The sequence below is a fragment of the Ochotona curzoniae genome, unplaced genomic scaffold, assembly GCF_017591425.1.
Source record: "Ochotona curzoniae isolate NIBS_2020 unplaced genomic scaffold, NIBS_Ocur_1.0 scaffold_2217, whole genome shotgun sequence".
Taxonomy (NCBI): Eukaryota; Metazoa; Chordata; class Mammalia; order Lagomorpha; family Ochotonidae; genus Ochotona; species Ochotona curzoniae.
Genome location: NW_024467090.1, coordinates 399,118 through 423,491, shown reverse-complemented (window position 1 = coordinate 423,491; position 24,374 = coordinate 399,118). Strand labels below are relative to the sequence as shown.

The window sequence follows — 24,374 nt, the reverse complement described above, 5'->3', positions numbered from 1 at the left end:
ATGGAGTCTGAACATCCTCCTGCCAGGGCCAGTGGAGACAAAAGACCAAGGAGAGCAGAGCTTGACCACTCACCACCTTCCTCCACCAGCCAAGGAGCCTGTCTGTCACCATGGCTTCTTCTAGAATGCTGAGGCTGCAGGGTTCTGGGGTATTATGACCAGGCAGCTGCTCACTGGACAGCTTGCAGGGCCATGGAGCCCTGTGATGTCAAAAGGCATAACTAATGAGAATGCTCCGTTACCAGGCTAATCACACGGAGTTGTGTGTGTGAAGCAAGGGGCAGTACAGGAGCTCAGGTTCAGAGCAGCTGCCTCCGAGTTGGTCCCACCTCTCCCAAGATGGTGTGCTGCCACCATCCTGTTCCATTCATCCACATTCCTGCTATCAAAATGTGATCTGGAGCTTGACATCCGTGTGGCAGTCTTTTTTTTTAATTTATTATTTATTATTTATTGGAAAGTCAGATATACAGAGAGGAGGAGAGACAGGAAGATCTTCCCTCCGATGATTCACTCCCCAAGTGAGTGCAATGGCTGATGCTATGCCGATCCGAAGCCAGGAGCCAGGAATTCCTCCAGGTCTCCCACACGTGGGTGCAGGGTCCCAAGGCTTTGGACTATCCTCAACTGCTTTCCCAGGCCACAAGCAGGGAGCTGTATGGGAAGTGGGGCTGCCGGGATTAGAACCGGCACCCATATGGGAGCCCGGCGCATTCAAGGCGAGGACTTTAGCCGCTAGGCCACGGCGCCGGGCCCCGTGTGGCAGTCTTTTAAGCCTTTTCTTTTTGTCTTACTGCTCTATTCATTTGTTACATGATAGCATTTTTAGAAATATTGTTTTAAGGGATTTTTAAAAGTTATTACATGCATTCATCCTCATTTCTTCTATTTACTTGCAAGTCTCTGATTTGTTGTTGAACACCACCTTGTGTTTGGTGGTGTATGGTAATCTTGGGCATTTTATTTAATGTTCTCAAATCCGGTAATTTTGTTCTTTTGTTGTACTCAGGTTTGGGATTAGGTTGTGTATTCTTGTACATAATAGTGTGGCTCAAATATTGTTGCTTGAAAGTAGATTTTTACGCCTTGTGTTTCCTGGTTGTTGATTGTTTCCATGACTATATTTCCATTCAAACTTGGACACTGGTCAAGAGGAGAGGCAACCTGGTCAGTTTCCAGTCCCATGGCAAAAGCTTTCAATAATCCCATATTACTTGTGTCATTTTTGTAGGCTTACTTAAGATAATCTGGAGCAGATTAAGAAAGTTACCTTTTTTAAAATCCTTTTTTTTAAATTTTACACCTGGAGGATGGAATTCTGTTGACACTTTTAAACACCTAATCCAAGTATTTGAGTAGAGATTTTCACCCATATTGGTGACCCTTATGACTTACTTGGTAATGATAGTCTTACATTTTCTCTCTCACTTTTTATTGGTCCATGTGTTTTCATAAACTACTTTAATCATATCATCATATTTTGCTTACAATGTTTGTATCTCGATTAAAGGTGCTCTTTAATCCCATGTTCTGGTCTAGTTGCAAAATTGACTTCATCTGGGAAATCCATGAATCCAGTACCCTCAGCTGGTCCTACTCCGTGAAAAAGACATAGAGGACATTGCAGCCCGTGGGGGTCTGCAGAAGGCACCTGTTACCATAGCAGAGGAAGGGGAACAGAACAGAAAACTACCCCAGTCCAAATATGGTGGCAAACATCTAGGCGAATGAAGACTCTAAGGTGAACAAGTTCAACCGGTGGACATTGAAAGTATTCCCTCATTTTTGGATCGGCGAGATTGACAACATTTCAAAACAATTGAAGCCGCCTGGGCAGAACCCTTGGTGCGTACAGCACATCAGGACCTGGGTTGAGACTGTGTGGCCGTTCCCCATCCCCGGGTGTCGGGGTGGTTAGGAACCTGGGCATGACTTCGCGTCTGGTTTTCCCTTTTCCCAGATACAGGAAAAAGAAATGGAAAACTTGGATACGATGATCACACTTCCCACCCTGACACCCTGATCAATTATATAAACATCATCTAAAATAAAAGTTGAAAAAAAAAATTCGGTTGTTACATGCTGGCAAGTGCTGCAGCCTGGCCCTTCCCACCCCTTGAATGCATTGGTACATGAAGCAGCCTTGGCCAGCTGCTCCATGTTTCAACCCTTGTGCCAACTAGAACGTGCAGGTGCCTTGTAAGGGATCCTGATGGAGCCCTCCTTGACAGATCCCACACCTGGTTCCCGTGTGTGATAGCATATGCAGAGGTTTGGCCCAAATTGCTCCCAGTCTCAGCTGACTCAGATCCAGCGCCTTGTTCTAGTCAGAGCAACTCTCCTGAAATCCTTCCAAGCTGGCCCCGAGACCTGACACTCAGATGTAATGTCAGCACAACAGTCCAGCTCCTATAGCTATTGCAAGCATCCTCATCCATCTTGCTCCTAAGCTTGTTTCTCCTGTGAATTGGTAGTACAGCCTGGGGGTCCCTCTGAGCCACTCCCTCCGCCCCCACCAACGGATACATCTTCCATTTCAGCTCCCTTGCTCACTTGGAAATATGATGCTGCACTCTGTGGAAGCCCCCAAGCAGCAATTACACACCCGAAATGGTGCTCGTTAGTCCTTCCTGTCCGCCTTAGCATGCTCCGGAAGGAGAAGCACAGGGAGGCAGTTGTCGCTTTGGGTGCTGCATTGCTCCAGAAGCACCTGCTCGTATCTAAGATGCAGCTGAAAACCACGGCCCATCAGCATCCTCCTGAGGCTGCGGGAAGTGGATTTCAGGCTCACCCAGGAGGAAGGCTGTGTGAAGCAGTCTCTGACATTACTCTATTACTAGAGGATGGCGCATTTCTTACAACCAGTGTGCTAATACAGATTCTTTATATAAACAAATAAGCCATAGTTTACATAAAGGTGTACCCTTTGTGGCCTATAGTCATATGGATTTTGATGAATGTATAATTGCATTTAACCATTATTGCAGTGTAAGAAAGTTAAGTGAGTTTATTGTCCAATAAGCCCCCGTATTATCAGCATCACCCCTCCCCATGTATTGGCTGCCATTGCTCCTTTCCACTGGCTCTATAGCTTTGTACTTTCCAGAATGTCATGCAGCTAGTTTAATGCGTGTCCATGCAGCTTGTTAGCTCATCCTTTAAAAGCATAGTATTTGCATTGATTATCTCAGTTCTGGTTCACCCTCCACCTCTTGATACATGTCTTGTTTAGTTTCTATTTTGCAATTATGAGAAAAGTTGCTACAAACATTCGTGCAGGCATGGGCAGCTGAGGGGTAAGCCATGAATGTGATTGCTAAGTTGTAGACTAGAACCTTAAATTTGTAAGAAAACATTAAAATGCCTCCAACAGAGCTGTGCTGATTTGCATTTTAATCAGGATGCTCTACATCCTTATCATTGACATCAGTTATTGATGTCATTGCTTTTATTATTATTATTATTATTATTATTATTATTATTATTATTTTAGAAGCTCTGATTGTTACATGGGAGTATCACCCTGTAGTTGTAATTGACGTGGGCGTGACGGGGTCTCAAGCACCTGAGCCATCTTTGCTGCCTTCCTAGACTCGTCAGCAGGAAACTGGATTGGAGCTGGGATAGCCGAGATTTGAACTAGGGTTTTTCCATGAGACCTCAGCCTTCCTGCAGTGGTTTAACCCAACGCTCCACAATGCTGGCTGGCCCTTCCTCTGTAAGGGCTACACTTTCGCGTTTTCCCTTGTGTGAATGGACAATTTTAAGTGATTTGTGTGTGTGTGTGTGAAAGATGTTTGATGTTCAGCTATTTCATCCAAATTTGCTGTGAATGTCTCATCACCACCACGGCCATTTCTTTGTTTCTTGGCCAAACATGAGTTGATTGCATTTACATGGGGCAAATTTAGGAGACTTCAGCGTGTTCTATTGTTTAAACTATTCATCCTTTTTTCACACCATCACACTGTTTTATTAGTATAACTTTACACTATCTTCTAAAGTCAAGGTAATGTTATTCACCCAACTTCTTGAACACTGCATGTGTTAATGTAAGTTGTTTCCTCTTTGACCAAAACTTCACAAAAGTTTGTTGGAATTTCATTAATATATAGGTCAAGTTGGGAAGAATTGGCATGTCGTTGTACTAAGCACTTTTTTCTTTTATTTTCTTTGTGTAAATGTTTACATATTTTTGTCAGAAAGCAGATATACAGAGAAGAGAGATAGAGAGGAAGATCCATTGATTCACCCCGCAGTTGGCCGCAATGGCTGGAGCTGAGTCGATTTGAAGCCAGGAGCAAGGAGCTTCTTCCTGGTCTCCCACACAGGTACAGGGTCTGAAGGCCTTGGGCCATCCTCAGCTGCTTTCCCAGGCCACAAGCAGGGAGCTGGATGGGGAGCAGGGTGCGGGATTAGAACTAGCTTGCATATCAGATCCTGGTGTGTGCAAGGTGAGGACGTTAGCCTCTGGGCTACAATGTCAGGCCCTGTGTTAAGTATTTCTATAAAATATCTTGGAATATCTATTTATTTAGTTCATTGACTTCTTTTATAATAGTTTTGTATTTTCTTTTCACTAAGTTTTATATTTATCATCATGTTGAGCTCCTGCATTCATTGTTAAATTTATACCTACATATTTTACTTTCTTGGTTTTACTGTAAATTGAAGTAGTGTTTCTAAAAGAAAATTTTACTTGTTTAAGCTGATATGGGAAAATAACGAACTTTTATACATTAACTAGATATTGCATTTTTATTTATTATTTCCAGGGATTTTTATTTCATTCATTGAGGTTTTTGGCATAGACAATGGTTTTACTTGAAAACAAATATTTTATTTCTTACTTCCATGCATGCATTTAAAAAATTTTCTTGGCTTATTACATCAGAAGAACTTCAAATATGATGATGAATGTGAGTAGAGAGAAGGGCCGTGCTAGCTCCTGTTCTTACAGGTAAATCGCCCTGAGATGTCTGTTAGCTCTAATGATTTTGTTTGACAGGTGTTCTTGTCGGTTTTAGAAATTGCTCCTCTATTTCTGTTTCATAAGAGTTTCTCTTAAACAGCAAAGAGAACGGGTTTGGTAAGTGCTTTCCTGCCTCTATGGATGCGGTCATGATTTTCCATTTGTGTCCCAGGATGTAATGAATTGCTTCAAGTAAACAGATAACTCACCTATTAGATATTAAAAATGAGTGAAAAACATTTTATTTCTCTTTTCTAATCATTTAATAAGAAATATACAGCTTGATCTTTGTTGCCATATCTGATTGACAGTTTCCAGAACACTCGGCTCTTCAAGGCAACAGAGGTCCTCTGTGTGCTGCTAGGGTGTGTGGTGCCTGGAGAGGGGCTAGGTTTACCATGTGATTAGAAGGCTGACACTTACAGCTCTTCAGTCCCTTCCCTGCATTGCAAAAGCAGCCACTGGCGTAATCAGTTGTGCCCATGTGGAATTCAAATGGCGCCCAGGTTGTTGACCCCAAGGAGGTGCTGGGAGGGTGGCACACCCACTGAGAACACAGAGCATCGGTCCCTGTAACCCTCGTCTTTCCAAGCACTGTTTACATGTAACAGACATCGGTAAAGCGTGTCTCAGGATGCAATGAGCTTCTCAATAGAACGCTTGAACCCAAGCAGGGGGGTTGAGGTTCCCTGATTGGTGGTCATGCTGGGGATCTGCTCCAAGTGGTTGGCACCTGAAGGTGGGGGCAGCATTATGAGACCAAGCTCTTATGCTGTGGGGTGTAGGCAAAGATTTTAGAACTGCTTGGTGTGAGATAAGCAAACAAACATTTAGTCATTAAAATATTCTGTGTTAATTACAAAATGGCCTGCTTTTCTTTTCTTCCTATTGAACTTGTTATGGGCAATAAGCAGGAAGTTTGGGGAAATGATATGGAAGACTTTCCCACACTTTGTCTCCTAGCTCTACACTGCAACCGAACTCTAGCCTCATGGAACTTGGTGGGAGGATTCCTGGAATAACATGTGAGCTACCCCTTCTGGGGACACCATGCAGCTCCTAGAGAACTTCACAGTTATGAACCCCTCCCAGTTCCAGCCTGTCTGCGTGTTCGATTCAGGCACCTTATCCAACCCTGTGAAGGGGTCTGTTGGATGTGGAGCCACCGCACTCCCCTCGTTGCTCCAGACCCTCTCTTGCCTCCTCCCATGCTGTCTGTCTTTCCGGGCAGCTCTCTGGCCCTCTCTGGGACACTTCAATTCACATGTATAAAACCCAGGAAACTTTTCCGTAACACAGGAAATCAAATTCCTTCTCTGACACATTCAGTGTCCACGTTTAGCTCTCAGTTTCTGACCTCTATCTTTGTCTGAAGAGCTTTTACAGGCATGTGTACGGGTGACATGGTCACACAGTGCTTATTTGGTTTTTTTTTCTTTCTTTCCCTGAGTAACATGTGTTCTCTCGTGTGGAATGATTCTATTGGTTCCCTAATTCTAGGTTTTATTCGATTTTCCACTTTAAATGGCTATACAACTCTTTCTGGGAAACACTATTTCTAAACAGCAATGGTTATATTCTTGTTGAGGTTTGTCTTCGGCTTCGTAGAAAACAAACTTCTTACAGACAGGTTTTCTGCAGTGGCAGACTTAGCTATCTCAAGACATATGCTGCATGATGGCATCTGAGCTGAACGGACGTCAAGCCTGGCATTTTAGCCCTTCTTCTTCATCTTTCTTTGTTCTCTTTCTGGCGTTACTATGCTATGCACTTTACGCATTTTGTAATTGTCCCAAAGTTCTTGGTTTTCCTGTGTTTTGCTTTCTTTTTCTTTTCTCTTGACATATTATTTTGTGAAATTTTTACTGACGTGCTTTCAATATTTCTTTGTTCAACCTTGTCTAATCTACTGATCATCACTGTTTAAATCTTCCGCAGAGTTTTCATTCCGAGCACTTTGGATATCTCTTTTGACTCTGCATTTTTACTTACATGTTGCTTAATTAATTAAAAATTCAGATATGGGCTGCACTTACTAAAGGCTGAAGCTACTGGCTTCACTGTTCTCCAGTTCTCCGGTTCCCTGCTCCTCCCTCACTGCTTGCACGCCCCTCACGGCTCTTCCCTCGAGACCCCGTGTCCTGCAGCTCCTTTGGTAGTAGTCCTCTGCCTTTGTGGCGCTGATCAGATGATGGGGAGGCAACGCAGATTGTGATCTCTATGATAATCGTGAATCTTTGTGATCATCTATATTTGTTGTGGTAGTTCGTAATTGTTGTAATGATTTATAACCTTTGTGTGTGTAAGGGACTCTAGGCAGAGGCATTTTCTTTGTTTGGAACTAGACATGGAGCAGCTCCTGGTCGTGCTTCTTACTGACCCAAATGGGTTCATTTTTAAATATTCTTAAAATACTGCATTTTCCTTATATTTTGATTGGTATTATTTGCAATATTATAGGCTCAGCTGAAAAATAGCATGTATTATGCTTACTAGGTGTAATTCATTTGTAAGAGAGGTCACCGTTTTTGTTTGTTATTCATTTTAAAGCTAAATGTTAGTATACATTTGAAACTTGGATTCTGGTTCCCATTTAGTAGATTAAGTGGATGTAGCAGAGGAAATCCAGCCAGTAGGAGGTGACTAGCTGCTGAGCAAGTACAAGGCCCACTGTGATGGGATTTAAAGGTAAGGATTAAAATACACTTCCCAAGAAGCAGGGATGGAAAGGGCAGTATCCACAGAGACTTGGGATCTGGGTTTAGCACTGCTGATAGAAAGCAGACCCATAATCCAGATGCCACGGGGAGTGACTGAACAGGACTCCTGAGACATGGGTGACCTGTGGGGTCAGAGCCACTCCGGCCCAGAGGCAGGATCTCAGTCTCTGAAAAATCAGGGCAGGTTCAAGGTCTGGGCTGGATACTTGGTGGCAAGGCTCTTGTACTGAACAAGACCTACTGGCTTCCCACGTTAGCAAAGGTTGGGCTCAGAAGTAGAGCTTCCAAGACTTGAACTGGCATCAAAATGGAGTGTTGCTGCTGTAAGCCTTGCTTAAGCCCACTACACCACAACACCAGCTCCCAGGTCTGCTTTTAATGCAGACAGGTGCATTTTTAATAAGGTCACCTAACACTTCCAGAAGGTGATTTTTCTACTGAGTTCTAGCAACATCTCAGCAGTGTTATTAACTTGGCAAAGTAGGGCCCAGTCTCTTTTCTGTCTGCCTTAGGGCCAGGCATCCCTGTCTGTCCTCTAACAGAAGTTCATTGTCCAGCTGGCCTTATAAGGTTCCAGCAGTACAATGAAGGAGTCATGAAATTTCTAACAGGTAAGAACCACACTGGTCGATTCTGTGCTGGAGTGATTTCTGTAGGGAGATTCCTGGTTTGCAGAGTATACAAGCACCACTTTCTTGTCACCCCAGATCACCTGGAACCCATCTGGACATCACATATTCCCTAACCAATCAGAGGAAAGCCATGAGCTCCAGTGACCAAGCAGGAACTTGGACACCAGCGAATCTTGCACTTCTCAGCCCCAGTTTCCATCTCAACAGGCTTTATCTCTAACTCCTTGATGGGAAGGGTGTGGAATCCAGCGAGAGCTGTCTACTTGCCTGCGCTGCACTTTGCAATACATTGGCCACTTCCTTCTGCCGCCTAACGTAGATGAGAATAAACCAAGTTTGTGGATTCTACAGGAATGCCTCCAGCTAGTTTGGGGTTATCTTTCCACAGTTGGTCGTGTGCCCAGTACCCAGTTCACACACCTTTGGCAAGTACACTCTGGGCCCCCACCCCAACTCTCATCAATCACCCTGGCCTTTTGCTTGGAATGAGCCCTGGTTCTTTCTCCAGAGTCGGTCTGCGCCATCCACCCCGCTGTTGATCTTTCTGTTTTGCACACAGCTCCCAGGCTCACAAATCACAGGCAGGCTTGACCTCAGAGCCATCACCCTGGCTTATCTGACTCGGAAGACTAGAGGAGTCAGGCCATAAAACTGAGCGAAATTAGTGCAGGAACAAGGGTGTTTGTAACAATGAGGCAGAATTACGACTTGGAGAGTGGCAAGGGAGGACCCGCAAAGTCATTATTCGAAGGTTTCCGGTTACCCCTTGATGCATGGCTGGATATCACACTTTGCTTGTGTTGGAGGATTAGCTAGCCTCTCCATGCTTCTGTTCATCCTCACACACTTTGGGCTCAGGGAAGGTTCTCGGGGTCCAGGAGGCCAAATCCTTACCTTTTCTGGGAGGGCAAGCCAGGGTTTAGACAGGTGTCAGCAGAAGAGATTGATGATAGAATCTACATTCAAATTCAGATCCCTGGACTCAATGCTGCTTTTCCCTTCCTCCTCTTTCAGTAGGTTTACCTTGTAAATTTAAAGCTATATGATTGTTATACCGCCATGCTGGTGTTTAAGCAGATGAGGAGAAGACAGAAGAGACAGACTAGTAGGGGTCAGGGCTCAAACTAGGTGAAGTTTGGGCTGTTTCCACTATGTTCCATTCCGTGCTGCAAAATCACTGCTTATAGAGTTCCCAGACTAAATCAGAGCCAGAGGTTCTGCTCTCCCTATCCACTGCCTATGCCAAAGAATGGACTGCCTCCACGTTCTTGTTGGTGCTGACGTACAATAATTTATCTAGTAAAGCTTGCCTTGAGTGTTATTTCTCACGTCCTCTGTCCAAGATGACGATGTGTTAAATTCTTTTTTTTTTTTTAAAGATTTATTTTTATTATTTTTTCATTGGAAAGGCGGATATACAGAGAGGAGAGACAGAGAGGAAGATCTTCCGTCCGATGATTCACTCCCCAAGTGAGCGCAACGGGCCGATACTATGCCGATCCGAAGCCAGGAGCCTCTTCCGGGTCTCCCACGCGGGTGCAGGTTCCCAAAGCCTTGGGCCGTCCTCGACTGCTTTCCCAGGCCACAGGCAGGGAGCTGGATGGGAAGCGGGGCTGCCGGGATTAGAACCGGCGCCCATATGGGATCCCGGGCGTGCAAGGCGAGGACCTTTTAACCACTTGCGCCACCGCGCCGGGCCCCGATGTGTTAAATTCTAATGCCTAGTTTGGAAAATATTTTTATTCCTATAATAGATTTAAAGTAAATAAAACACTAATAAAACTGCAAGAATGCTTAATATTTTAGCCATTTCTACAATCTCCCCACCAAAAGCACTCTGTCTGATAGACATGGTTTGCCTCATTGTGGTCCCACCCCCTCTCCGCCCCTCAACACATGGCAGAAGTTAGATGTTGCAGTCTCTAGCTTGAAGATGAGGAGCTGGAGGCAGGTGAGGCGTCTCAGTGTCACAGAGGCTTGCAGTGGGGATTTGCCCAGGGTCCGCTTGCTTTTCTTTCACTGCCTGTGCCTCCGTGGCTTCTCTAAGAGTGTGCTTGCTGCCTTGGTCCTGGGAAGTAAAGGTTCATTCACAGCGAGGGGCCAGAAGATAACAGGGATCTTACGTCCAGACAGAACCTTAGGATTTAGTATGCTCACGGAGAAGCCATGCAAATAAGGCCGTGACTGCACAGCATCTTCAGTATTATTAAATATTGGTGTGTAATCAGTTTTGTACCAATGCAAAAGGTGGTGTTCTATCTCCACGTAGTATGAGACACAGGTAGGGCCTCTGAGCTCCTCTTGCTTGTGCCACTTTCTTCCCTTCCTCAGAAATAACCAACATGCTGAAGGTTTTACAACGTTCTCTTGCATTACTCTGGTTTTAGCAATGATAGCTAAACCATAACGCAGTCACTCCGTAATGTCTTTGAGAATATGCATGAAGTTCTCAACCACACATGGTCAGTCCAATTTCTACTTTCAGGTCCAAAAAGCAAGGTGTGTTCAGTGTTGCAAATTTGCAATGGGAGCATGCCACATGTGCTTATCTACATCTTGCTCTATGCTGCTTGGCGTCTTCTCCTGGGGGAGCGCCACTCTATGCTTGTGGTTGTGGCGCATTGATTTTTGCTGTTGTGTAATACTGCATGGTATGATTGAACCCAAAGCATTATGCCTTCTCTGGCTTTCACGCTTTTGAGTCATGGCTGAGGTTTTGGTGTTATAAGTGATGCCTCCAAGGAAATCTTGTTGGTATTCGCTGGGACACAGCAAGCGCATGAGTTTTGATGCATTCCTCGGAGAGGAATTTCTGCATCTTTGGAATGATCACTTTCCATTTTACTACAGAAAGCCACATTGTTGCACTGTAGCAGTAGACAGATTGTTCCTGACATTCTGGCCAAAGCAGGATGTTGCTAGGCTTCGAAAATGTTGTCAGTCTGATGGGTGTGAAATGATATCTAATCATTGCTTTAATTTGTGTCTTTTTGATTAACAATAAGCAACTATGTTTCCATATTTTTATTATCACTGGCTTTTGTGTGTGTGTGAAAAGGGCTCCCACCAGTCCTTTGCGCATTTATTTACACTGCTTTTTATTCTTGCACTTATTCACAATTCCTTGGACGTTTCCCACTCTGTTTCGTTGTCAGTTACATTTTGCAAGCATGTACTCATTGTTTAAAACAATTGCTTATGAAAAACGAAAGTTCTTATTTGAATGTATCTGTATTTTTCTTTATAGTTTGTCTTTTTTGAATCTCAAGAAACCCCATTTCTATTTTAAAGTTATAAAAAACTTTTTTTTTCCATATGGTATACTGAAATGTTTATAACCTTAGGTTACACAGTTAAGTCATAAAGCACATACAATTAATTTTTATGTATCAAAGTTGTGCTGAAAAACACTCTGGTTTCTTTCTTTTTTTTTTTTTTTCTTTCTGATGAGAATAACACATTTTCTCAAGTCGGATAATTGAAAAGCTAATGCTGGGCCTGGCGGCATGGCCTAGCGGCTAAAGTCCACGCCTTGAATGCACCGGGATCCCATATGGGCACCGGTTCTAATCCCGGCAGCTCCACTTCCCATCCAGCTCCCTGCTTGTGGCCTGGGAAAGCAGTTGAGGATGGCCCAAAGCTTTGGGACCCTGCACCTGTGTGGGAGACCTGGAGGAAGTTCCTGAATCCTGGCTTTGGATTGGCATAGCATCGGCCGTTGCACTCACTTGGGGAGTGAATCATTGGAGGGAAGATCTTCCTCTCTGTCTCTCCTCCTCCCTGTATATCTGACTTTCCAATAAATAAATAAATCTTAAAAAAAAAAAAAGAAAGAAAAGCTCATGCTTTCCTTCTTGTAATACCATATTTTCGATATGTGCAAATGTGTGGGACTCTATTATGCTTAGTCAATATATTAACGTATCCTTGCCCAAATGCCAAATGTTCATATCAACGTGTCTTTACTGCATCTCATGTATTAGGCCCCCTCATTCATTTTGTTCTTCAGCAGTATTTCAATGATTCTTGATCTTCAAGAACAGAAATTTTAGAACGTGCATGTCAAGGACCAAACAGTAGCCTTGATGATTTATATCTCATTGTGTATCTTCTTGGCGATCTAGGATGACTTTAGGATGCAGTCTTTTTGATGTGTCCATGTATTTCCTCATTTTTTCCAAATAAGTGAAGAGTTTTATAACATATTTTTATAACTTCGTTAATCAAAATCTTTATGACTGTGCTAAATTTATTCCTGTGTGTTTCAAAATTGCAGAACATATAAATGGTGGTATCATTCATGTAATTCTAGTTTAAAAATGCATGTTGTTGTACAAAGATCATTTGCACATCAATCAACTTTATTAAATATACTTATTCATGAACTATTCTCATATTTCCTTTCTTGTCTTCACATGTTTAATTTACCTGTCTTTACTAATTGCATATCAAACTAATGACAGAGGATGTCTAATTATTAAAATAATCTGTATTTAAATCAGAGTGAGATGGGCTTCTATCTTGGGCTTCTCACAGATAGGCTGTATTGTGTTGTGGTAGTTCTGACCTATGAAATATGTATCAAATGATGCTAAGTTGCTGACTTGAATTATTGGGTAGTTATAGGATTATTTGCATTTCCTATTTCTGATTTTCCCACTGTAACTTAAGATTCCGAATGTGCTGATACAAAGGCACGCTCTAAATTCTGCCACATGTTGCTTTTTCAGCAATCTGGTTACGTGCATTTGCTTTTTCTAATAATGATTAGTTGATAGAAAATTGGTCAGCTTTCACTGAGTTACTCTCCAACCTGTATTTTCTTTCTACCTTTAACGCTGTGACCTCACAAGTTAGATTCTCCACTCACTAAATTTCATTTTTTTCCTATTCTGGTATTTATTATGAAGTGATGAATTTTCTTCAAAATGCTGTTTTGATGGTTCCCAAATTTTTTATCATCTTGCCTTCATTATTGTTCAACTGTAAGCATTTTAACATAGATCTAGTTTAAAAGAATTGGTATTTATCTTTTCTACTAATTTCTAATTGCTAAGAACACATGGCAATATGAGGAATTGCAGTTTTTAAGCATATTGGGAATATTTAAATCTAAATTTTTGTCACTGGTTTCTGATTAATTAGATTCAACAACTATTGTTTAAATTATTTCCCAGTTCCTCAATATGAAGGTAGTTTCACAAGTTCATGGAATGTTGAATTAAAAAATAAATCTATTTTGGTGGAAAAATTTTGAAACCCATGACAGTTTTTTTTTTTTAAATACAACATATGCCTTCATAATGTTTTGTTGTTGTTGTTGTTGTTGCTTACATTGTTTTTAAAGATTGCCTATGTTCATGATGTGCCCAGCATGGTTACCTATCGGCTAAACCCTCGCCTTGCATGCGCCAGGATACCATACGGGCACTAGTTCGTGTCCCAGCTGCTCCACTTTCTATACGGATCCCTGTTTGTGGCCTGGGAAAGTATAAAAGATGGCCCAAAGCCTTGGGACCCTGCACCTGTGTGAGAGACCCAGAAGAAGCTCCCGACTCCTAGCTTCAGATCATCTCTGTTTTTGCCTTTGCGGTCACTTGAGGGGTGAACCATTACACAGAAGATCCTTCTCTGTCTCTCTCTCTTTTTTGTAAAATTTGCCTTTTCAAAAAAATAAACAAAGCCTTTTACAAATTTTATTTTTATTGCAAAGTCAGATATATATAGAGAGGAGGATAGACAGACAGGAAGATCTTCCATCTGATGATTCACTAAGTGACCGCAATGGCTGGAGCTGCACCGATCTGAAGCCAGGAGCCAGTAGCTCTTCTGAGTCTCCCACACTGGTGCAGGATCCCAAGGCTTTGGGCCATCTTCAGCTGCTTTCCCAGTCCACAAACTGGGAGCTGGATGAGAAGCAGGGCTGCTGGGATTAGAACTGGCATCAATATGGGATCTCGGTGCGTTCAAGGCGAGGACTTTAGCTGCTAGGCCACTGCTCCAGGTCCCAAATAAACACATCTTTAATAAATCAGTCTGCCACTTTTGTTCATGAGCTTTGTATATTTTGCATCAAAACAATCTTATTTTTTAATTTCATTTTTCATGAATTTTTGAAGTGCTCTCATATTCGTAAATTTGCACCTATACCTATGAATATTTATATTTTATACTGGTTGGGTTGTTGTGGTAGGCTTTTGTGTTCAATTCAGCTTGCCAGCTAAACTGTCTTTATCTTATAATTGTGTATTATTATAATCCATTTTATGCTGCTGTACCAGAAGGGCATAGACTGGGAATTTACAAGGAATAGCAATGTACTTCTCACAGTTCTTAATGTTAGGGAGTCCAAGATCAAGACATCTCTGTCCACTGTAGGTCTTGCTGCACCCGTACATAGCAAAAGGCTCAGGACAGCCTCACACCTGCAACGTAAATGGTTGTGGCCTCCAGTTGCATGCTTCAGTGCTTCTTAATTGAACTTGTACACCTGCAGGTTACCCACATTGGCACTGCCTGCTGGTGGCTCTACAGTTTTGGGGCGCTCCTAGGTGTTAGTCCTGGTGCAGAAGGCATTGCTCTACTGAGGGCTTTGTCACGGCTCTGACTGCACAGCTGTTCTGAGCGACACCCTAGGCACTTGGCAGCATTTGTTGAAACCCAGGTAGATGCCAGGCAGAGGGAGGCACAGTTGGAAGAGCTCTTGCACTCGGAGAGCCAACACATTTAGCAGCATGGAAATGACATGAAGGCTCACAGGTGTTAACGTGGGGGAAGTAGACAGAAAGGTTAAGTAGCTATGAATGAGCTGGAACTCCTTGCAACCCAGCGCTCTTAACTTCATCCTCTTAGCTGTTTATCTAGTATACCAGTTTCTGAAGTTGCACCTGCACTTCATCTGGAACAAGGAAGGAGGAGATAATGGCCCTCTGGAAGTTAGATTCTACACAGAGGAGCCATGGCCCTCCCAGAACTTCTAAAACTTGCTGAACAACACTCCCTTTAAATATTCAATTAAGGCTTCGCTCCTCCTCTTATGATAATAAAGGGGAGGTCTTGTTTTGGCTCCTGCCCTCTGGATCATGCTTGCAGCTGCTTCTCTGGCCCTTCCCTCTCCCCATGGGCACCTCAGGCACAATCTTGACCAGTAGCTGTCTGTGTTGAGCAGCCACACTCATGAGTGAATCCACCCTCTCCCTCTCAAACTCTCCTGTGGCTTCGAACCAGTCTTTTTTTTTTTTTAAAGATTTATTTATTTTTATTGGAAAGGCAGGTTTACAGAGAGAGAGAGAGATCTTCCATCTCTTCCATCTGCTGGCTCCTTTCAAAACAGTTGTACAAGCTGAAGCTGAGCTAATCATAGTCAGCAACTTCTTCCTAACTTCTACATGCATGTAGGCTCCCAAGGCTTTGGGTCATCCTCTGCTGCTTTCTCAGGCCATAAGCAGGTTGCTAGATCGAAAATGGAGTGGCTGGGACAGAAATTGGCAGTCATTTGGGATCTTGGAATTTACAGATGGAGGATTAGTCCATGGAGCCATTGTGCCAGGCCCCGATACTATCTCTAAATGTTTGATTTTTTTTTCAGGTTAAGTTATATCTGATTTTGTAATGCAATATTAATATTATTTACCAATTTAAAATAGTTCAACCATTGTTTCGCCAAATGTCACCTATTTTCATGTCTCACTTCTCTCAGCCTCCGGTTACATAGTTATGAGACCTCCTCAATCCATTCTTTGCATCTTCTAATCCTATATTACCTTTGGTAATATGGACATTTTGAAGATGTTGATCCTGCTGATCCAGGAACATGGTAAGTTTCTCCACCTTCTAATGTCTTCTATTTCTTTTTTTTCTTGTGTTTTATAATTTTCATGAAAGATGTCTTCCCCATCTTTGGTTAGGGTAATTTCAAGGTATTTGAGATTGCTCTGACTCTTCTAACAGAGTCTGTACTTTTACTTTCCTTCTCAGTCCTGGGGTCATTGTGATTACTAGTGCCACTAATTTTTGTTCATTAATTCTGTATCCTGCTACCATGGTTCTCTTAACTCAGCATGCTGTTTCAGATCCTGAGCTTAAAACAGTTCATCTTTTGTTATTATTGCTCATCCTCACTCCCATGTTGTGTGTGTTTTTTGAGTTTTGACTAGACATTGGAGTCTTGGGAAGTGAAGCCGTTGGGCTCTTGGATGTCTTTGTTGAACTTTTACTTCTCTTGGTGACCTGGAGTTGACACTTTATGCTTCGCTTTCCCTGGTGTGAATTCATGCAGTTTTTGACACAGGACATGAGTTTTCTTTATCATTCTCAGCATACCATTTCCCCCTCCTCTTGGTACCACAACCCACAAGCCCAGTCGTCTTTCTTCCCTAAGCGATATGCAAGTAACAAATATTTTATAATTAAGTAAATGAATGTGGGCGTTGCAAGGTTACGGGAGGGATTGCTGTAGAATGTAGACATATTTCTAGCTCAGCCGCACAAAGATGCAGCAAACAGAAATCCAGCTTCAATACATTAGAATCCTCCCCATGCAAGCTCCAGCTTTGAATCTTGGTCTTAGATCACACACTAACACCAGTGGATGCTTAATGTCCCCCAGGACGAAAACTGGCCCTGTGCCCAGCTTCACTCTCCGTTTCAGATTTTATCTGTGTTTTCTTTTTTTTTTATTTTTTTTAAAGATTTATTTTTATTATTTTTTCATTGGAAAGGTGGATATACAGAGAGGAGAGACAGAGAGGAAGAACTTCCGTCCGATGATTCACTCCCCAAGTGAGCGCAACGGGCCGATACTATGCCGATCCGAAGCCAGGAGCCTCTTCCGGGTCTCCCACGCGGGTGCAGGTTCCCAAGGCTTTGGGCCGTCCTCGACTGCTTTCCCGGGCCACAGGCAGGGAGCTGGAAGGGAAGCGGGGCTGCCGGGATTAGAACCGGCGCCCATATGGGATCCCGGGCGTGCAAGGCGAGGACTTAACCACTTGCGCCACCGCGCCGGGCCCTTATCTGTGTTTTCAATCCTGTTATGTTCATGCCAGAATTCAGCTTGCAATTATTCCATCATTTTTGTGTTTTTCCCCTTGGCGGTATAGTTCATGCTTCTATTCTTTCCACTATCTGAAGTCTTAATGTAGGTTTTCATGAGGTACTGTGGATTTCTTTTTTTTTTTAAGATTTATTTTTATTTATTTTTTTATTGGAAAGGCAGATATACAGAGAGGAGAGACAGAGAGGAAAATCCTCCGTCCGATGATTCACTCCCCAAGTGAGCGCAACGGCCGATGCTATGCCAATCCGAAACCAGGAACCTCTTCTGGGTCTCCCACGCAGGTGCAGGGTCCCAAAGCTTTGGGCCGTCCTCAACTGCTTTCCTAGGCCACAGGCAGGGAGCTGGAAGGGAAGCAGGGCTGCTGGGATAGAACCGGCGCCCATATGGGATCCCAGGCGTGCAAGGCGAGGACCTTAACCACTGCGCCACCGCGCCGGGCCCATACTGTGGATTTCTTGATTGAAACTAAAAACTTTAGGAAGCTTCTAGCTTTGCTGTTAAACAACAGGAAACGCATCTGAATGCCTACAGAAAAACAGTAGCGAGGTTGAATTAATTTCTGAGATCCGTGCAAGTGACTCTGGAGGCTTGTGGGAAAGGCAATATTCTGTTCCAGAGGTCAACAGAGATGAACTAAGCTTGAAGGAAGGTGGGGATACACATGCACAGAACGCCAAGAAGAGAGGATATTCCTTGCCCAGACAATGACAGCACAGAATGTTTTTGGAGACAAAATTTAATGAGGGCTTGTACTGGCTGGTTCAGCAGTAATCCCTGAAGACAATTAGAAGTGAGTCTTAGATGCCAGTTTGAGTATGAGGCAAGAGCAGGGCTGTGGATACAGCTGGTGTCAAGCCTGGAACATCTTGCTGTGTCCTGGTAGGGGATGTGCATTGGAAAAATTCAGCATCAATAGAATCCTCAGCAGCTGCTGGTGGCGCACTGGCCAAACACAGCCAAATAGTTCTCTGATACCTGGTGATTTATAAACTGGTCCAAGAAGGTTCTGAGAACTAGTTAACTTGTACATTTGACTGTCAGCAAGTTTCTTCATACAAACCCAGAAGCCAGCATTGGCAGGGAAGAGTGAGTCAAGTGCCACTTGGGACACTTGCATCTCACAGGAGTGCTGGCTCACTTCCCAGCTCTCCTGTTTTTGATCCAGCTCCCTGATTGTGCACCTGGGAAAGCAGCTGAAAATAACCCAAGTGTTTAGACCTCACATGGGAGGGAGCTGTGAGTGAAGTCCCAGGTTCTTAATTTCAACATGGCCCAAGCCCTGATGTTGCAGCAATCTGGGGAAAAACGAACAGAGTTGTCTGTATATAAAATCTACCTTTCAATGAAATAAATAAGGATTTTAAAAGTCTGGATGCTGTGATGCTCTCTTCTCTTATAATGTTGGGTCCAGGGCTTGCATTGTTTTGGGCAATGCATGGATAGAGTGGTACTTGCCCTTTAAATGGGTCAGGTGCTGTCTTAGCTTTCCTGGACCAGGCTCTCCTTATTCTTATGATCTTGTACTTGTATCAATATGGACTTAAATAGTATGTCTTATTTTAGATCTTTTTAAGAATGTGAAGTTGAAGGAGCCAGAGTCAGAGGGCTGGGTGCTTTAAAGAAGTCCAACAGAATTATTTCCTCATCCTGCTTTCATTTAATGTTCCACCCAAGTGTGTTGATCTAAGATCATGCCTCAAAAGACACTCTGGAACAAATCTTTGTAACTCAGCTGCCTTCATTTATTTGTGGAAAGTGAAAATTGGAAGATGAAGGACGGACAGTGGCTGATGGATTCCAGTGGTGGCTCCCCATGAATGGAGATTCTGTAGACTGAATGACTTTACAAAGTGAGGACATGTGGAGATGAGACATTTGGGTGCTGTTTAGGACTTTGTAATACTTAACAAGTGTCTGAGCGGTTATTCAGCCAGGTAGCTTATTGTGGCTCCCGATTTGGGAGGTTCACAGCCCATGATCCAATGTCCCTGTTGGTCTGACATCTCATGAGGGAAGTCAATGGTACAATGCATCAAGTGGTGAGCCAGGAGGTGACTGGAATCATGTGCTCTGTCCCTGTAAAGACTTTATGTCCCCATCACAGATCTCACCCTAGTAACCAATTGCAATCCAGTCCCTTCCCAACGGGTCTACCTTGAGGTTCTGAGCTTAGATTCAGTTTTTGTCCTAGCACAAGTAACATGAAACTTTGGGGAATGAAGTACCAGGATGAGTTTGGGGAGGCTTGATACTGGGGTTAACACCGTCTAAGAGATGCACCAGACAGCCTCATGCCTTCTACCATCTCAGGGTGAGCACAGGGTGTGTGAACCAGGAAGTCGTCATTAGACACTGAGTCTGCTTTGATCTCAAGATTTCCTGTCTCCAGAACTGTGAGCAAACAGATTTTGTGAGTTAAGCTGCTGTTTTGTTTCAGGTGCCCAAGGAGGCTCTAAGGTTTTGTGCACATTCCATGTGAGAGACAAACTTGTTCCTCAGGTGTTTCCACTTAATGAGCCCATTCGCAGTGAGTGCACACAAGTGTGCGAGGAGCCTGAAGCCCATTTCAGCCTCCTGCTGCTGTGTTCCCAGGACAGGCCACAGGGGATGGTGGGCAGCCTGTGGCGGACCTGCCGTGTGGTTCTTCCAGATGGTAACAGGTGCATGATTCAGCTGCTTTGTCTCTGGTACGGGATAAGGTCATAGACGTGGGACTGCATGGAGGAAGTGGGCTTGAAGTGAAGTGTCTGTATTTCAGCTCGCAGACTTCATGTAAGACTGTTTTGAGATTAAACATGCATCCAGGCCATGTTTGCTCTGCAAAATGAGGGCTTGCCTCCGTGAAGGGCTCATGGGAACCTTTGCTGTTGTGTTCCAATTTGTCTGTGTCATGTTCCGGGAGATGCTCCTGCTGCTGTCCCCACTGGCCAAATGCAAGAGTTGAGACTGAGACCAGCAGAAGTGGTTCCACAGGCACAGCTGACCAGAAGTGGTTCCACAGGCACAGCTGACCACAAGTGGTTCCACAGGCACGACTGACCAGAGGAAGGTTCCACATGCACAGCTGACCGGAAGTGGTTCCACATGCACAGCTGACCAGCAGAAGTGGTCCCACAGGCACAGCTGACCACAGGCAGGTTCCACAGGAGCAGCTGACCAGAGGCAGGTTCCACAGACACGGCTGACCAGAGGCAGGTCCCACAGACACGGCTGACCAGAAGTGGTTCCACATGCACAGCTAACCAGCAGAAGTGGTTCCACAGGCACAGCTGACCACAGGCAGGTCCCACAGGCACAGCTGACCGGAAGTGGTTCCACAGGCACAGCTGACCAGAAGTGGTTCCACAGGCACGGCTGACCACAAGTGGTTCCACAGGCACGGCTGACCACAGGCAGGTTCCACAGGCACAGCTGACCGGAAGTGGTTCCACACACACAGCTGACCAGCAGAAGTGGTTCCACAGACAGAGCTGACCACAGGCAGGTCTCACAGGCACAGCTGACCGGAAGTGGTTCCACAGGCACGGCTGACCAGGAGAAATAGTTCCACAGGCACAGCTGACCACAGGCAGGTTCCACAGGCACAGCTGACCAGGAATACGGCTGACCCTGGCCCTAGCCTCTGTCCTTCCATGTCATCCTCTTTACTCCCTGTCCAGGAATCTGACATCCCAACTTGGCCCTGGGGAACTTGGCAGGACATGCTTGCTGGAGCAAAAACAATGATTGAGTTATGTATTGTTTTTTTCTTTTAATATAGAAGAACTGGCCAGAACCTCCAAAGAATTGCTCTTTGCTTTGCTTTCCAAATACAATTTTTCTTATTGCTGTGTGGGTATATGTTGAACTATGGTGATTCACCTTTTAGGACATTGTCCTTATAGGGCAGAAAGGAATGAGAAAGGCTGAGTGGCATGGACAAAAAATCAACCCAATTCAATAGAGAATTAATCCCTTTAACCAGCCATTTTGATCACAGGCTGTCCTGACGTGTGAGTCAAGAGCTTAGGAAAGGACGCCTGTCTCGACCTCTGTAAGTGTATGCGACAACTGGCAGAAAGAGCAGTTGTCGTTCACAGCGGCATGAAGGAGCAGGGGTTCTGCATTGCTTGTTTGCAGCTGTCACACACTTTCCTTGGGCTTGCTCACAGAGTCACGTACCCCAGGAAATGAGACGGAGCCACCATATTGCCCCTTTATTTGTTTGGGAGAACGAGGAAATGAACCCTGAAGAATGATTTCTTTTGTTCAGACACTGAGAAGATGAGAGAAACTGAATTTACCACTCCTGCTTTTGTTTATTTGTTTTTGCTTTTTGCTTATACTACTAAATGCTGTACTCTTCCTCTGTTCTGTATTTTCATGTCAGAAAACACAGGTGAAACAGATGTGGGGACATTGTCCAGGGTCAGTGCACATGATCAGCCGTAACTTTGTGGGAACACGAGGAAAAAATGAGCTAGCCTCTGTTGGACACTGGGTGAAACAAGTGACCCCCAGGAACTCTGCAAAGAGTTGATCTCTGTTAGCAGTGCCAGTGAGAAGAGAGGGCGAGAGCCAAATCGTGCTTACAATGATCTTAGTTAACATCCATCTGCCAAAGCTAGTTGACGGGCTGAGCACAGAGCCAGAGGCAAAGGCAGGGCAAAGGGCATAGAGGGACTGACATTACAGCATGCAGGTAAGCTGCTACGTGGGACATCGGCATCCCATATCACAGAGCTGATTCAAGTCCCGGCTGCTCCTCTCCTGCACCCCACAATGCACCTGGAAAAGCAGTGGAGGAGGGCCCAAGTACTTAGACCCCCACCCACCTGTGTGGAAAGTCTGGGTGGAGTTCCTGGTTCCTTGCTTCCGCAGGTCCAGCCCCAGCCATTGCAGACTTAGGAAGTGAACCAACAAATGGAAATTTTCTTTTTATAATTTTGTTTTTCAAGCAAATAAAAAACATATTTTGGGGTCTCAGGACGGGGCATCTCATGTCTGGATCCCAGACGATAGCCGGGATCTGTGGTGAGCTGTCCCCGGGTGGCCAGTGCACCGTTTGGTGCCAGGCTCCGCCTGCTGGCTGTCTGGCTGGGGAGCTCTGGGGTTTTTGTTCTTTGAGTTGCTGCTTAGTTAGCTCAAGGTTGAACCCATTGTGAAACATTTGTAAAGATTCCCATTGGCAGTAATGCTTCCTTTGTAAAACTTGTAATCCTTGAACAATGCTGACCACCAAATACCAGTCCATGCAAAAGCCATGGCTTGGGGCTTGTCCTGCAGAATTATATCATGTTACCTGACATGATGATGGATCAGGAGAAGGGTCAGATTAAGCAAGCCATAACATTAACTAGCACTCAAGAACCATAACCAGGGGAAAATTCTGTGAGGGATGTGTGGGCCACATCCTGTGAAAATCCTAGCCCCACTGGTTATCTCAAGAGTTGGGATGGTGATGGACTAAGCTAGGTATGACCAAGGAGCCTGCCATCAATCACAGGTAAACAACCCCCAATAGTCTGGACTGGTCAGGGCAGCAGCACCCGAATGTGCATCCTGATTAGGGTTTGGGGTGGACCGGGCTGCAACGTTCTTCAGCTCATACAAACCCCAACGGAAGGCCTAACTGCGTGGGGCACTGGCCTAAAACCCAATGGCATGTATGAGAACTGCGTCCGGGAGTGGATTAAGTGGAGGAACTTGGGAAAGTCCCCTGGTGAGTCATAGCTCCCGCTGGTGAACATGTGGTCCAGACCTGGGGGTCGGACAAGCTGGGCAAAGTAGCTCCAACAGCTGGCAAACGTGTCAATTGGTAATGGAACAGGGTAGATCAGGCAGGACTGAGCAAACCTTAACCCACAAGCAAAACTAGAGACCAGGATGGAGCACAGGTCATGCCAAGCTAGGCTCTTGCACCTATTGGTCTGTGTGAGCCAGGAACGCTAAGCCACAGTGTCTAAGGCAAAGGTCAGGACAGGTGAGGGGCTGTGCCAAGCTGAGTCAGAGCAACCACTGGCATGCATGTGATCTATGGCTGGGAACGGGCCCGGTTGGGGAGCTATGGGGACAACCCTAGCTGGGTTGAGGTTCCCACCAAGGGGCGTGTGACCTGGAATGGGGGCTGCGTTCTGATTGGGAAATGGTTGTAGTCTCCCTTGGCACAAGTGTGGACTGGGATTGGATGCACCGAACCAGGCCAGACCCCAACACCCTCTGGTCTTCTGGAGGACTGGGATAGATGTGGGATGGACTAGGCAAGGTCTCACCCCCCTACTGAGCCATGTGTGAGCCATATGTGGGTATGGACAAATCATGGCTGGGCTGAAACAGCCAAAAGCAAGGACCAGTTTGGGTTGAAGGCCAATTAGGAAATACCACTGTTCCTGCTAGGACAGGAGGTGAACAGAGTAGGGCTGGCTCATGGACCCACTGGTAAGTGTGAAACCTGGCATTGGGAGAGGTTCTGATGGAGGAGCCTGGGCAACTCCTCTGGCAGGACACAGACCTGGCAGGTAAGCGCAAGAAACATGATAGGAAATAGCCCAGAACAGGCCATGGAAAGTGTCCCACTGGCATACAATTGGCAGGGGTGGGGGGAAGACCAGGCTGAATCTGTCCATGTCATCCACTGGCAAATCCAAGCACCAGAATAGTGTGGGTCGAGCCAGGTTCGGTCGCAACAAAGACCAGTGTACAATACGGAATGCCAAGGTGAGGTTGCCTGTACCGGAAGGGACCTCAGCGCCCAACCAGCAAGCATGAGAACAAGGAAGGGAGGGGGCAGAGCCAGCAGGGGAATAAGGGAGGGTTCCTTTGCTGGACAGCTACTCCCACTGGAGAGTGTGGGCTGGGATGGGGCCCAGACCAAGCAGGGCCACAACACCTGTGTGCCTCATGTGGACTAGATCAGGGAAAAGCCAGGCTGGGCTGATTATTCCTACTGGTGCAAACAAAATTAGAGTGGGTGAGGGTTGTTTGGGCTTAGCCATAGCTTCAGCTGGCAGAAGCTG

General features: G+C 44.9%; 1 protein-coding gene across 1 annotated transcript in view; it reads right to left on the bottom strand.

Annotated features, from left to right (window-relative positions):
* Window positions 1-24,374, bottom strand: part of LOC121169625 (zinc finger protein 84-like) — a 291,429-nt gene that overhangs the window by 90,591 nt on the left and 176,464 nt on the right. The window lies entirely within an intron of this gene.